The 14,235-nt window shown below is 43.6% G+C and overlaps 1 pseudogene; it reads left to right on the top strand.

The window, feature by feature from the left end:
• LOC125282440 (40S ribosomal protein S20-like) overlaps nt 1-11,438 on the top strand; it is a 76,539-nt pseudogene extending 65,101 nt beyond the window's left edge.
• Nucleotides 11,439-14,235: the final 2,797 nt, after the last annotated feature.

The following is a 14,235-nucleotide window of genomic DNA, read 5'->3' as shown; positions in this document are numbered from 1 at the left end:
TGAAAATAACTCCAACCCCCTGGCCCACACACAGTCCCGCCTACCAAAAGTGGGATAGTGTAAGTTTTGTTTAACTTGCTGTGGGATTGAGGAATATTTGGGGTTTAAAGAGTTATAAAGGGCTCTTGGTAGCAATTGCAATATTTATGTACCTGTCAGCAGAGACAAACAAGACCGGAAATTAGGGAACCGGCCCCTTCTCACCTTGGGAGTCAGTCCTCATCCACGTTTGACCTCTACTCACTGACCATGTGGTGCTCAGGCTATGGTTTGTTTATATATGCCAGCTCTTCAATTATGAGAGCATAAGTCCTAGGGACCAGAACCAGATGCTGGGGTTGGCATTGCCTGGTGGGAGACTGGCACTGACAAATGGCCTTGGGTGGCTCAGACCCAACCTGGCCTGCTCTGGTTGCCTGAAATAGAGAGGAAATTTTTGCTGTAGGAAGACTGTATTAGGCTCTGAGATTAAGAGGAGTCTGGTATGAGGAGAGGAGCTATCTTGGGAATCAGAAAGCTAGTTCTAGCTCAGCAATAACTGGTTATGTGATTTTGGATGAGGCATTTTGTCTTTCTTGGCCTTGGTTTTTGTCTCTGAGAAATGAGGAGGTAGGCTAGGTCAGTAGTGTTCAACCTGTTCTCTGCAGAGCCCTACTGTCTTCATGGAGGTGCCAGGAGGATCAGGCTGGATCTAGAAAAATTAACCAACTCTGGCTCATGCGAGTTGGTAGCTCCCCCACATACACATGACCTTGGTTTTTTGGTGTCATGGTAACCTTTTGCCGTTCCACAGAAGTCTGCCCATTGGTGAGGCCACTGATTTAGATTTGGACTTTGTGTAAGAGTTCTTCCTAGCGTAAGCATTAATAAAATTCTAGAAGATAAGAAGACTCAAAAAAAAAAAAACATCAGCTCTAATGTTGCCCTTGGGAATTGCATGATCATGGATCACACGTGGAAAATACTTAGAAAAAAGCACATAAACTATATGAACATGACAGCACCGATCATATTTCTAGGGTATAGCTTCTCCTAAGAAAATTGACCTCTGAAAAATCAGCTCCAGAATTATTTTAGTAAACCAAACCAGAATGAATCCACTTTTTAAAAAATGCATTTATTTGGGGTCCTGGACCATAAGCTGGAGCTACTTAGCTGGAGCAACCACTAGACTTGTCTTCATCTCAAAATATTTCTTCTAAGTAGCCTATAATCTTAGCAATTCATTTAAAAGAGGTTGACCTACTTTCATTGTCTTGATTACGTGTTCCTATGTGTTAAAATCCTTTCTGAGGTCTGTACTCGAGGGATTGTTACCACACTAGTATTTGGCCAACTCTGATTTTCCCAGGAGGGTTTTCCTTCGGCAGGTTGTATGGGTTTACAAGGACTGAAGTGCCTAGGAGCAAAGTTCAATCAAAGTGGCTATTTATACACAACTTGTACTTACAATGGAGCATTTCACAAAGAACTTCCCTTTGTAACACTGACAACGGCGCCTTGAAAACAGCAGGCATACTTGTTGAATGACTGAATGACCATTCATTCATTTATTCATTCCATGGAATTGACCCCATCACAGAGCTTTGTATGAATTACTGTTTTCTGCTTTGGAGAATTGAAATGAAGCTATACTTCTTCTAATAACTATACTTTCATCTTGATTCACTCAGCCAGCTGGGGCTTCATATTTACCTGGCTTTGAAGATCAGTCTTTTTTGTGGGGGGTGGGGCAGAGGCTACCCACCATCATTCTACTATTCTGTTTCCTTAATAGGATTCTCCTCTTTGGCTCTTCCCTTGACCACAGAAGGATCATTCAACACAGACACTACTGACAAAAGGGGGCATTTTTTGTGTGAATAGGGGTAAGTCATGATTGGTTAATAGAGACTTGATTCTTAAAAAGTACAGTGAAATCTAGGGGATTTTCATTTTCAACAGAATATGGTTCTTGATCAGATTATATTAGAATATGCAAGTTCATGAGCACAAATTTTGAATTTGTTTAGATGTTTTTCATATTACAAACAAATACTTGATGGAAATTTGACATCAGAAGGCTGACAAATTGGACTCAGCTTCCCATGGGCCTGAGAGCATCTTGGGAAAATAGCATTACATTCCTACCTTCCAAGAGATGGGGAATTGGCTTTTTAAAGCATTGTGTATGAGAAAGGTGATTAATAAACTATAAAATATGTGAGATTATAGAGTCTGAAGATCTGCTCTGGAACTTAAAGGGTCAATGGGTCCAATTCACTTAGCTAAGAGAACTATGGGTGAGATAGCATGGATCACATGAGGACGTAGGGAGAGAAGAAAGCAGGAGATTATGGTTTCTGTCTCCTTACTTGACCTTGAGCCTCTGTGAAGCTTAGCATGCCCATCCACAAACTAAGGACAGAGGGTCTGCCTCTCACTTTTCAGTGATCTTGGAGGTTTGTGGAGATAGTAACGATCAGAACGTTATAATGTTAAAAGTGTTGGGGCACGTGGGTGACTCGGTCGCTTAAGCATCAGGCTCTTGATTTCGGCTCAGCTCATGATCACAGGGCAGTGGAATGGAGCCCTGCATGGGGCTCCACGCTCAGCAGGGAATCTGCTTGGGATTCTCTCTCTCCCTCCCCTTCTGCCCCTCCCTCTGCTCTCTCTCCCTCTCTCTCTCAAATAAATAAATAAATCTTTTTAAAAATAATGTTTAAAGTGTCACAGAGGAAGTGACACTTCTTTGAGGAGGACATGGTTGCAGCTATAACAGAGCTCTGAATGCCCCATTCCTGCTGCTGACTCACCACTGTTCCCTCTGGCCAAGGAACAAGCTTTTCAAGACACCGGGAAGACATCCGTGGAACCAGGGGTGGCAATTCACCGAATTCGAGTTGCTGTAACCACCCACAACATAAAATATCTGGAAAAGATATGTGCTGACCTGCTCAGAGGCACAAAGGAGAAGAATTTCAAAGTGAAAGGACCAGTTTGGAGGCCCACCAAGACTCTGAGAATCACTGCAAGAAAAATTCCTTGTGGTGAAGTTTCTCACACTTGGGATCCTTTTCAGACAAGGATCCACAAGGCACCCACTGATTTGCACCATCCTTCTGAGATTGTTAGGCAGATGACCTGTCAGTGTGGAGCCAGGCCTTGCAGGTGAAGTCACCATGGCAGATGCTTAAATCAACTTTTGAAATAAATTGAATATCAGTTGATAAGGAAAAAAAAAAAGTCACAGAGGCAAGAGAGTGACTCATCCTGAGGCATCTATGGCAAAAACACAGGCTTTGAAGCCACACGGACCACTGTTCGAGTCTGAAACTCTGCCATTTATTAGGATACTTTGAGAAAGGCATCTAACTTTTCTGAGCCACACAACTGTGGCTCTACCTTTAAAATGGAGATAATAAAGTTGGGATAAACAGGTATTTACATAAATGAAATACCCGACCTTACAGAGTACATATTTAGTTCACAGCTCTCATCACCATCATCCCAGCTAAGAAATAAGAAGTTTGTTTCCTAAACGTTCATTTATTCAACAGGTATTTTGAGTGTTTGTCATGTACGTTGGAAATTAGGTATGATTTGACATCAGCTTATGATGTCAGTGGAGACAAAATGAAATCACTTAGTGCATACGAAGGGACTATTGCCCTTAAATAAAATGTTTCAGTTCATAACTGACCCATAAGATTTCAGCTGCATACAAATTGCTTTTGTTTTTAGATTTGTATAATCCGTTATTCATATTCTCACCCAGTTTTTCTTGTGATTAACAACATATTTACAAGATGGTCACACGGTGAAGTAAAGCTGGAACTTAAACTAATAAACAGTAGGCTCCTTGAGGGCAAAACCTATGTCATAGTTAACTGTGCCTTTCGGGGCCTAGGCATAGTGTATAGACTTTGAGTTTTATTCTGGGGGAGATGGAAGTCATCTGAAAACTCTGAGCAGAGGAGTATTGTGAATTTACCATATTCAAAGAGACTTATTCTGTCTTATGTGGAGGACAGCTGGTTAAGGGGGCAAGGATGAAGGCAGGGAGGCCCTTGGATGGTCATTGCAATAATAAAAAAGTGACATTATAGTCATTTGGTCTTGAGTAGCTGTGGTGGGAGGTGGTGAGAAATGATTGGATTCTGGATCTGATTTGAAGGTAGCATGACCGAATTTGCTGGTAGATTGTAGCATGGTGTGAGAAAAAGAGAAGAGTCAAGCCTGAGTCCAAGGATTTAGGACTGAGCAATGAGAAGAAAGATGTCACCACTTACTGAGATGAAGAAGACTCGGAACAAGAGGGAAAACTCTTGAGGAGAAGATCAAGGATACAATTTTATGTGACTTAAATTTGAGACTTCTATTGGATACCCAAGTGAACATGGAGAGTTAACAATTGGATTATTTGAATCTAGATTTCAGGAGAAATGTTGAAGCAGAAGATAGGAATTTGGCAATCATTGGCATATAGAAGGTATTCAACGTCAAGGGACTAGAAGAGATAGCCAGAGAGTGAACGTAGAGCAAAGAAGATGAGGTCCCAAATGTGAGCCCTAGAGCACTGCCATGTTCAGAGTTCAAGAAGACAAGAAGGAACCAGCAAAGGAGGACAGAAGGCAGACTGCTAGGAAGGAGGAGAACTTGAGGAGAGATTGGTGTCTCGGAGACAAGAACGGTAAAAAAGTAAAGATGTTTCAAGGAGAGGAAGTGGTCAACTGTGTCAAATGTGGCTAATAAGTCAAATAAGATGAGCGCTGAGAATTGATCTTCGGATTTGGCAAAGTGAAAGTTATCGATGACCCTGACAAAGACTGTGGTTCTGGAAACATTGGAACGGTGATCTGATTGGAATGTGTTCAAAAGAAAAGATGAAAAGAAACAGGGAGAGTGAGAACAGATCTCTCTTACAAGGGTTTTTGCTATAAAGGGGAGGAAAGTCATGGGGGCCGGGGAATGACCTGAAAGTGTAAGGTTTAAGCAGGGACCCTACATATGGCCCAGGGACTGCTAAATCAGATTGGATGCTGGCTATAGGTCTGGAGCAGGGTCTTGGAAGGCCCTGCTGATCCAGACTTAACCTTTGGTTGCTGGATTATGGAAGGGAGAGGGGATACTTGGGAAGCTCAGGGTAGTGGGTACTTCCCAACAGGTCCAGAAGTATCTCAATACTGTAACACTCAGCATGGTAGTACCAGCGTATTTTAGCTGAACACCAGCCTGGATCCATAAAGAGGTTTCCTTCTTTATTATCTTCCTTTCTTAAGAAGAGGATATTGCAGCATACTTTCATGATAATGAAATGACCAGAAGGGAGGGGAGATTTGAAAATTCAATGATGTGAGAGACCAAGGTGACAATTATAGGAGATCCTTGAGTTGGTGAGTGGGAATGGGGTTAGCACATAAATAAAGGAGTTGGTTTTGATGGAAACACAGCTTTTTGTTGTTGTTGTTCCTTGTAGCAGGAAGGAACACAGAGGAGAGGGGTGCAGACACGGGTGAGCTGCTAAGTGGTGGTAGAGGGCATGTGAAATTTCTTTACTGATTGCTCCTAGTTTGTCTGTGAAAGAGAGGAAATTTATTAACACCACAAATCCTTGCTTTCCTTAAGATCACTATGCATCTGCATTTTTTCTGAGATTTATATAGAATTCTGGGGGAAAGCGGGTCACTCCTCCAACTTTTGATTCGGTGTCTGTGTCTCCTGCCAGTAGACCTCCAACTGTGGGATTTTGATCCCACCTCATTCCATGAATGATGATCGGAGCCCCACTTCCTTTAGAGACAGTTTGTAGAGTGTGATGACCCCTGGCCCTCTCGTGCCCTGCTTTGCTGTGGAGTGGCCCAGAAACGAAACGTTTCTTGCCTGGCACAGTGAGGCATCCGGGGCCGCTACAGAACCTGACTCAGAGTAGGTGTTCAATAAATATGTGTTGGATGACTACAGGAAGGGAGGGAGGGCAGGAGGGAGGGAGGAAAGAAAATTCAATCTGCATCTAGAAGGAACACCACTAATCTAGCCTAGTTGCATTATGTTTCTGCTCAGGAGATTTACATCTTGTTTATAACTAATTCCTCTGTTGCACGTTTGGCATTCTGAGATTTTTGCCAAGACTCAGGAATTCATCCAAAATGGCTGAAGGATGACAGTGTTTGATTGCTTGCCTCTCTCTCTACCTCCGAAGTTAATATGATGCTATCTGAGTGCAAAGGCACAGACAGGGAGGAATTTAATGCAAATTTAGCCAGGAGTCTAGTGCCACTTCACAAAATATTGATTAGGTGTCTGATTTGCTCTCCCCTGACAATGGGCCATAGGAATAGACCAATGAGGTGGGCTCAACCCCAGCTCGTCATGGTCATTCGATAAAGCCAGGCAACCAATGAGGAACAGCTACCTTTTGATTGGGCGAGAGGCCAGCGAGGGGGGAAACCATCTTAGCAACAGCAGAAAATATTGCACACGCCCTTGCACACACGCACAAACACAGACATCATGCTTTACCACCCTGCTGCAGTGAACAGTCGCCGACTGAGTCTCTTAAGGCTTTTGTTTAACCACACTCCCGCTTCCAAAGGACCAGTTTCTGTTCACAGATCACACTGCTTACCTGGTCAGTCAGCCCATAATCCCTTTTTAATGGAACGAAGGAAAAACACCCCTTTCTGTGCCCCCTCCAACACACATCTTATTAAGGGCGAACTTTGTCCTGCAGGTGGACGGCCCAGGCTTTGTTCTGAAACGTACCGTCCCGATCCCTTTCAGGGAGCCGGCCCACCTCCGTCCTTTCCCCGACCCAACATGCAGATGGGGGCAGGAGGTGTGGAGGGCAGGGCGGGCCCACTGCTGGACGGTTGTTTCTCCTGCTCCCTGTAAGACTGCATGCAGGAGAGCTTGCCCGGGGCCAGCGCAGGCTCCAGAGTCCATGTGATTCTCCTTACTTACAGACTTCCCCTTTCATTGTTCGTGGCCTTCACATTCAGGGCCCAGAAAAGCATGCCTGTGTTCAGTGTGACATTTGGCAACGTCTTTCTTAGCCCCTGGGTTCCAAACATTTAGCACTCTCATTTGAAAGGCTCCCCTCCTCTGGTCTCTACTGTGTTTTTGTTGTTTCCCCGAGCAGCTGCCCTTATTCCCCAGGTGCCAGGGCATGGGGGGCTGCCTGCCAATCCCTGGTTTCCCCAAATGAGGAGCTGCCATGGCCTCTTTGCCTCATTTTTCTCCTCGCCCACCCCACAGCCTGGCTCTGATGGCAGCTGGCGATGGCAGGTAACAGGGAGGGCGCGTTGAGGCTCAATATCGTTCTTTCCTCCACGAGCTTTGCTTTCTCTGCTCTCTCAGCTCCTTTCAGCATGAATCTTTGATCCAAGAGCATCTGTCCATGATTATCCAGTCCTGCTGGTGGCTCTCTCTCCCGTTCCCTGCTGACAGTTATAATTCTTTCTGGGTAGGAAAGCCCACCCATTAGGACAACCTTCACTCTCTGAGGCCTGTGGCTGGTCTTTTATTTCTAGAGAAGATGAAGCTGAGATGGTGTCAGAGGACTTTCCCAGCCCAAGAAGGATGCTTGTCTAGGAAATGGTAGCCACCTGTTTTCCACCTTCCTAACCTACACAACAAAGGGAGATGGCACGAGTTGGAAGCCAGAGGGGATGAAGACAGGCACGAAGCAGGAGTTTCTGAATATTAGGGTTAGTAGAACCTGGAATGTATACTAAGCGAGGTTTTGGAATTACTTTCTGAGTTGGGTGCAGTAACCATCTTCCAGAGTTTTGTGAAGGTGTATTCTCTTCTCTCCCAGAGACAGTGGCATGGACATGATGCCCTACAGGGCAGCATGGTATGGACTTTGAAGTCAGATGGGTCTAGATTCAAGTTGCAACTCTGTGGCTGTCGAGCAATATGGTGGTAGCAAATTTCTAAGCTTCTCTGGGCGTTTAAAAAAAATCTATAAAATGAAAGCACAATAACCACCACACAGGTTTAAATAAAATCATATATGTACGCTGCCTGGCTTAGTGATTACCATGTAATGAGGATCCAAAAATGGCAAGTCTTCCTTTTAATTGTAGAACTCTCAGAGCTTCATGCCATCGATACACTTGTGGATACAGTATCGTTCATCGATTTTTAAAAAGTGAGCATCTACTTAGAGCTTAGCACTGTGAGGTCTAGACGTGGTTTCTGCCCATGACAATTTACACTGGCTGCTGGAAAAGAAGCCAGACAAGTTACGTAACAGGGAACAGCTGAGGCAAGGCAAAGTGAAGGCCAGTTTTACACACCCAATAAGTATAAAGGCAGCAGGACAGCCTTGGGGTTAGAATCCCCCAAGAAAACATGACGGGAAGGTGGGGACTTCATTAGAACCTTAAAGAATGGCTACAATTTGGGTAAGTCTAAGGGGTGCAGGTAGACAGAGGAAGCATCTGTAGAGGTTGAGGTAACAGCATTGGCAAACCCTCAGGAGAAGCACCGAGTGTGAAGGTTGAAACAGGAAGAGGGGGGTGGGTGGCAGGAAAGAGGAGCGGTCTGAAGGATGCTGGTAAGGGGCTCAGGCCCTGGAATGAGGCGTACCTTGGTTTCGGTTCAGGAACTGCCACTTACGTGCTTGTGACTCAGTTTCCTCAGCTGTAAAATGGGCATCATGATAGGATTAAATGGTGCTGGAGGTGGATAAAATGCTTGGGGTATGTCTGACTACAGAAATCATGCTCTAACCAACACACGCAGCCTTTGTAACAGGACCGCCAATCAATGTGAGACATGAATAGATAAAAGGTAACAGCTCCAAATGACGGCTGGACAGAATTTCCTGGGCTGCTGTGGAACTCCGTGACAATGACCTCTCGCGTCCTCCCAGACAGCAGCTGATACCCACTTCTCCCTCTGTGGGTGGTGATTACTTAAGCATTTTCCCTTCTATCTCCCCATTTGCATGCTCAGATTAGACATGGATTTGGTTAGACCTGCATCTGTTGAGATGGCCAACCAATAATAGAAGCCCCATAGGGACTAATGCCGTCTGGTTTCAGGAGTGGGTCTAGCAAGTGAGGTCTAGGTCAGGAAGCTATTAGCTGCAGAGTCAGGGAATATATTCAGCTGTCATCACTTTTTAATTAAAAATAGCCTGGTGGCACTTGCATTCCACCACTGTGTTGTAGGGAGCAGAGCCCCACCCTCTCCCTTACAGTGGGTCCTCCCACAAAACAGGACATGTGTCTTCTCTGTGGTCCCAGGTCTCCAGGGCTTGTCCAGAGGCCACGAGAAACCTAAAGACCGCTTTAGGAGGGAGCAGACACAATGCGTACATAACCTTTTCCCAACTCTACCCTTACTAATGGTAGGTTGGTGAGACGATTTACACCATGGAAATCTGCAAATGCTAGAAATCAGGGTTTCTTCCTTGATGGGGAATGGCATGCCAACCACTGACCATCACAGCACTGGAAGAGGTGAGGTAGACCCCCAGCTGCTGCTTCCGGGGAAGACTCTTGCGGAGTAGGATTTTTTGACACTCCAGGTTTTGTCTCCATTTTCCATCATGTTAAATCCACTTCCCCCATTACTTATATAGAAAAGAACCTTGAGAACCAATATGCCTTCACTTTAAAAGCCCACTCTGTTAGACCAGAGTTCAAATCTCTGCTCCTGAATTACCTGTCATGTGGCCTTGACCTTGTCTACTTTGTGAAGCATTGGTTTTCTCATCTGTAAAATGGGGCCAAGAATGGTGTCAACTAGTTAAGGCCACTGGGATCATCAATAAAATCTTTCATATGAAGGATTTAGTACCATCCTGGCATGAAACAATCATGAGCCTACTTTATTAGTCTCAGACATTATCATTCTGGTTGGGGGACACGACAAACAAACTGAGCGGGTATAGACTAACCAGGTGTTATCGGGCTTGCCATATATGTAGAAGTCTAATAAGGATGATATTTGACACAGTTCTCTGAACCATTAACAGTGAAGTGTACCAACTGGGTGCCACAGCACTTAATTAAAATGTTTAATTTATTACTCTGGACTTTTTTGCATTTAAAGATATTTGTGCAAAACAACATGCAACAGTCCCCACTCTCTTAAATTGGCATAATGCACAAATTATATATTCAGCATCTTATAGCAATATGCAAATAAAACATCTACATATTTGCAGCTTCATCAACACAAAACATTGCTTCTGTGCCTGTTTTCCATAGGCACACCAGAACAAAATGATTCTTCACAAATATGGTCAGTTTATACTCTTGGACAATCCAACTTATACCCTTTTGGAGTTTATGGTAGAAAAGAGAACACTGAGATCCTTCTCATAGGTAGACAGATAGATGAGAGAAAAAGACAGAGAGTGCTGTGAAGGCAAAATAAAAGTTTTTGTACCAAGAGCTAGTTCGTTGAAATCTGAAGTTGTTTACCTGTGTGGTGAGTTAGATGAAATTCATTTTAGATGAATGTGGGTTAACCTCGTTGGAATCTTGTACATGAGCCAATAGACTTTGATTAAATCTAGTTGCTTATGGTGACTGATTTTAAATTGGTTTTCTTTGCAGTGCAATTTGCTTTTTCAAAGTTAGCCAGACTAAAGAGGGGGGTGGGTAATAGAGCAGAGACCAGGGGCAAAAGTCACCCAACATTTACTCGCCTATTTACTCTAAGAACTGCCCCCTGGTTGTGCTGGTTCCAGTGGTAGCTCTAGAATCAATGGTTCTCTGCAAGGCTCCTCTGTGTGGCGAGTCTGTATACTTTGCAGAGAAGTAGCCCAGCCAACCTGCAGGAGAATCATCCCGAGTGCTTATAAAAATGAGGATTTCTAGGCCAAAGTCCAGTCCTGTAAATCATGCGGATGGGACCTAGGAAGTTTGTCATCTCTCATGGGTCTCAGATGGTGGCTCTTCACACCAAACCACTGCTCGAGGTGCTACCGTCTTGACATACTTCATATCCTAGGCTTCCTTATTCCCTCTACTGCTGTTGCCTGGTTACTACAGTAGTAGTTGTTCTCTTGACTATAATAAATATAAACTGAATAAAATTCCGATCTTAGAGTGCCACATCCTTCATAACATCCTCCGGTAGGATATTTTCTGGAGGATAACATAGTCTCTTTTCTAAGACAGATAAGACTCTTCCCAGCCTTGTCTCCTGCCACACCCACTCAGCAGTCGCTTGCACACTGCAGCCACATGGATGGCTCTCCCAGTTCCCTGAGCACGCGTGGCTCTGTCACAGCCCCGGGCCTCTCCTCCCGTTCTAGCATCTTGCCAGAATGACGTCCCCTCCATCCACTCCTGGCTCTCTGGCAGAGAACTACTCATCTTTAACAGAATAGCTGAAGAATTACCTCTTCCATGATGACTTACCGAAACTTCTTCCCATTTTGGTGCCACCTGCCACCTCCCTCTGGTCTGTATTTGCTTTGATGACAGCACCTGTAACACTCCACTGCAGTATTTGGTTTTGTGTTTGTTTGTTTGTTTTTGTTTTAAAAGACTTTATTTATTTATTTATTTATTTATTTATTTGAGAGAGAGAGAGAGAGTGCAGGCAAGAGAGAGAACAGGAGCGGGGGTGGGGGACAAAGGGAGAGGGGTGAGCTGACTCCCTGCTGAGCAGGGAGCCTGACAGGAGGCTCAATCCCAGGACCCCAGGATCATGACCTGAGATGCCAAAGGCAGATGCTTAACCGACTGAGCCACCCAGGCGCCCTCCACTGCAGTATTGATTGACATGTCTGTCACTCCCTTGAAGGCACAGCCCGTGTCCTACTACTCTTGGTATCTGAAGGAACGTATTAATGTTTTTCAGAGTAAATTAATGAACCCATGAACTGTACCAAAGGGAGCCTCAGTAGATTCCCAAACTAAACCTGCAGCCCAAGAGTTGGCTATGTCAACTTTCTTTTAGTGATGTAGATCTTACCAAGAGTTTTGAAGATCACAAGAAACGGGAAACAACTTGGAGTTTCCCATATGTGAGCAGGCTCAATCCAGTTTAACTAATAAACACTAAAACCGGATGGAGCCCACAAAATGCTCCTTCCCTGCGGGACGGGGAGATGAAAAAGGGAGAATGAGGTAAATTAAACCAATGTATTTGTTACATAAATCTCAGGGTAAATTTGGGTAAATGAGCAATCTCTGTGGCAAATGTAACTTATCTTTCTGGAGAGTTATTTGATTTAATTGGTTGATTTAATTTCCTAGCAAATGAAATCTGAAAATACTATCCCTGAGAATACTTGCTTGCTACAAATCCCTTCTCTTATCTAAACCGCCTTTATTTCAATTAATTTCCCATCATTCCTTCTCTCTGTCTACAGTGCGATTTGGGTATTTCCCAGTTTTCTTTCAAGGTGACAGTTCAAAGAATGAACATAAAAGTTGAAGACCTGCCATTCCACCATCTAAGGCAATTTCAGAATCAGTGGCCGTCCTCATGGGTTGCGGGTGGGAATGTGAAATGAAACAGCCACTTTGGAAAACAGTGTGGTGTTTCTTAATATGTAATATGAAAACTTAGTATATGATTTTAGTCACTTTCACACCTAGGAATTTACCCAAGAGAAAGGGATATCCATGTCCACATAACGACTTACGCATGAATGTTCACAGCAGCATTATTCAGAAGAGCCAAACAATGGAAACCACCCAAAGTCCCATGAATCAGTGAATGAATAGGCAAAATGGGGTGTATCCGTACAATAAGATCCTATTCAACAATACAGAGAAATGGAATATTGGTGCATGCTACAACACAGACGAACCTCAGGAACATGCTCAGTGAAAGAAGACAGACGCTAAAGTACCCATATTGCATGACTCCATTTCTATGAAATATCTAGAGAAGGTAAATTTATAGATATAAGAAGGCAGAGTAGCAGTTGCCTGGGTTTGAGGGTGGGGGTAGGAGCCGACACTGAATATAGACAGGCTTGAGGGGATCTGGGGAAGTGAGTGAAATATTTGAAGATTGGATTGGGGTGAGCGTTGCCCAGTTCTGTACATTTACAAATTACTGATTGTACAGTTATAATCGGTGAGTGCTATGACATGTAAATTATACCTCAACAGACCTATAAAAATGGTTGAAATTGGCATCCTGTTACCTTCATACTTTTATTTTAGTGATGTTACAGTTTTATAAATCTTTCCCAGGTAGTTTTTTTTTTAAGTGTTTAATCACAGAATCTAGATTTTAAGTTGGTTTCTTTCCTCTTCCATGAACCCCTGAGACCCTTCACCTTTATACCAGTGGAGACATATTCAGACTGTAAAAACTTTTTTTCTCCTTCAAACTAATTAAGCTCTGGTGACATCAGCTGTATTTGCAGTGCACCTGATTAAGGCCATGATACTAATTAAATTCCTGAATGATTAGAAATGCAAATTACCAGACTTGGTTCAGCAACAGGCATTACTGCCGGGCTCCAGAAGGGTGGAGGCAATAGCCCAGCTCATCTCAGGTAAGGGAATGCTTTTGAGTCTAACCTGAGTCTAATGGGAAAATAATAGAAACTAGGAATGGCTAGGACTTTCCCATTTCATCTGGGGCAGTACGTTACTGGTAGAGGCTGCATGTTTCTAGGTGACTCATAACCATGTGAGCACATTGAGAAGTACCACGGTGGGATGGAAGGACCCCCAAGTTTTCGAGTTATGTGGAACGGAGTTCAAATCCTGCCTCTGACACTGGCCAGTGATATGATCTTTGGCTAACTATCTAATTTCTCTGAGCCTGTATATCTTCATCTGTAATAGGGGATTCAATTATCTCAGAGGATTTGAGGACTAATTCAATAAGATCACTTATGTCTCAGGGCCTCGCATACAAGAGGCATATAATAAGTGGAATCTGTTCATGGGATAGCTTAGATAAACTGAGGAGTCTTGACTCTTCATTTATTTGACAAATACTGAGTGCCGACCATTCATTTACCCCTTCAACTTAGCAAGTATTTACTATATTCAACTTACTATATTCCCGATAATATTCTTGGAGTGCAGGATACATCAGTGAATTTAAAAAGACAAAAGTTCATGCCATAGCAAAGTCAACTTAGAGAATATCTATACACACAATAAATAACTAGATTCTATGGTAAGCTACAAAGAGGTATGTCGTATGGAAAAAACCAAAGTACAGGATAAGGGGGATCTAGAGTGATGGAGGTTGGGGAGAAGATGGATTGCAATTTAAGGTGGCGAGGGAAGGGCTCACTGTGTAGGTAAA

The sequence above is a fragment of the Ursus arctos genome, unplaced genomic scaffold (genome assembly GCF_023065955.2).
Source record: "Ursus arctos isolate Adak ecotype North America unplaced genomic scaffold, UrsArc2.0 scaffold_22, whole genome shotgun sequence".
In the NCBI taxonomy this organism is placed as follows: Eukaryota; Metazoa; Chordata; class Mammalia; order Carnivora; family Ursidae; genus Ursus; species Ursus arctos.
The sequence above is the reverse complement of the archived record's forward strand: the minus strand, read 5'-3'. Positions and strand labels throughout refer to the sequence as shown.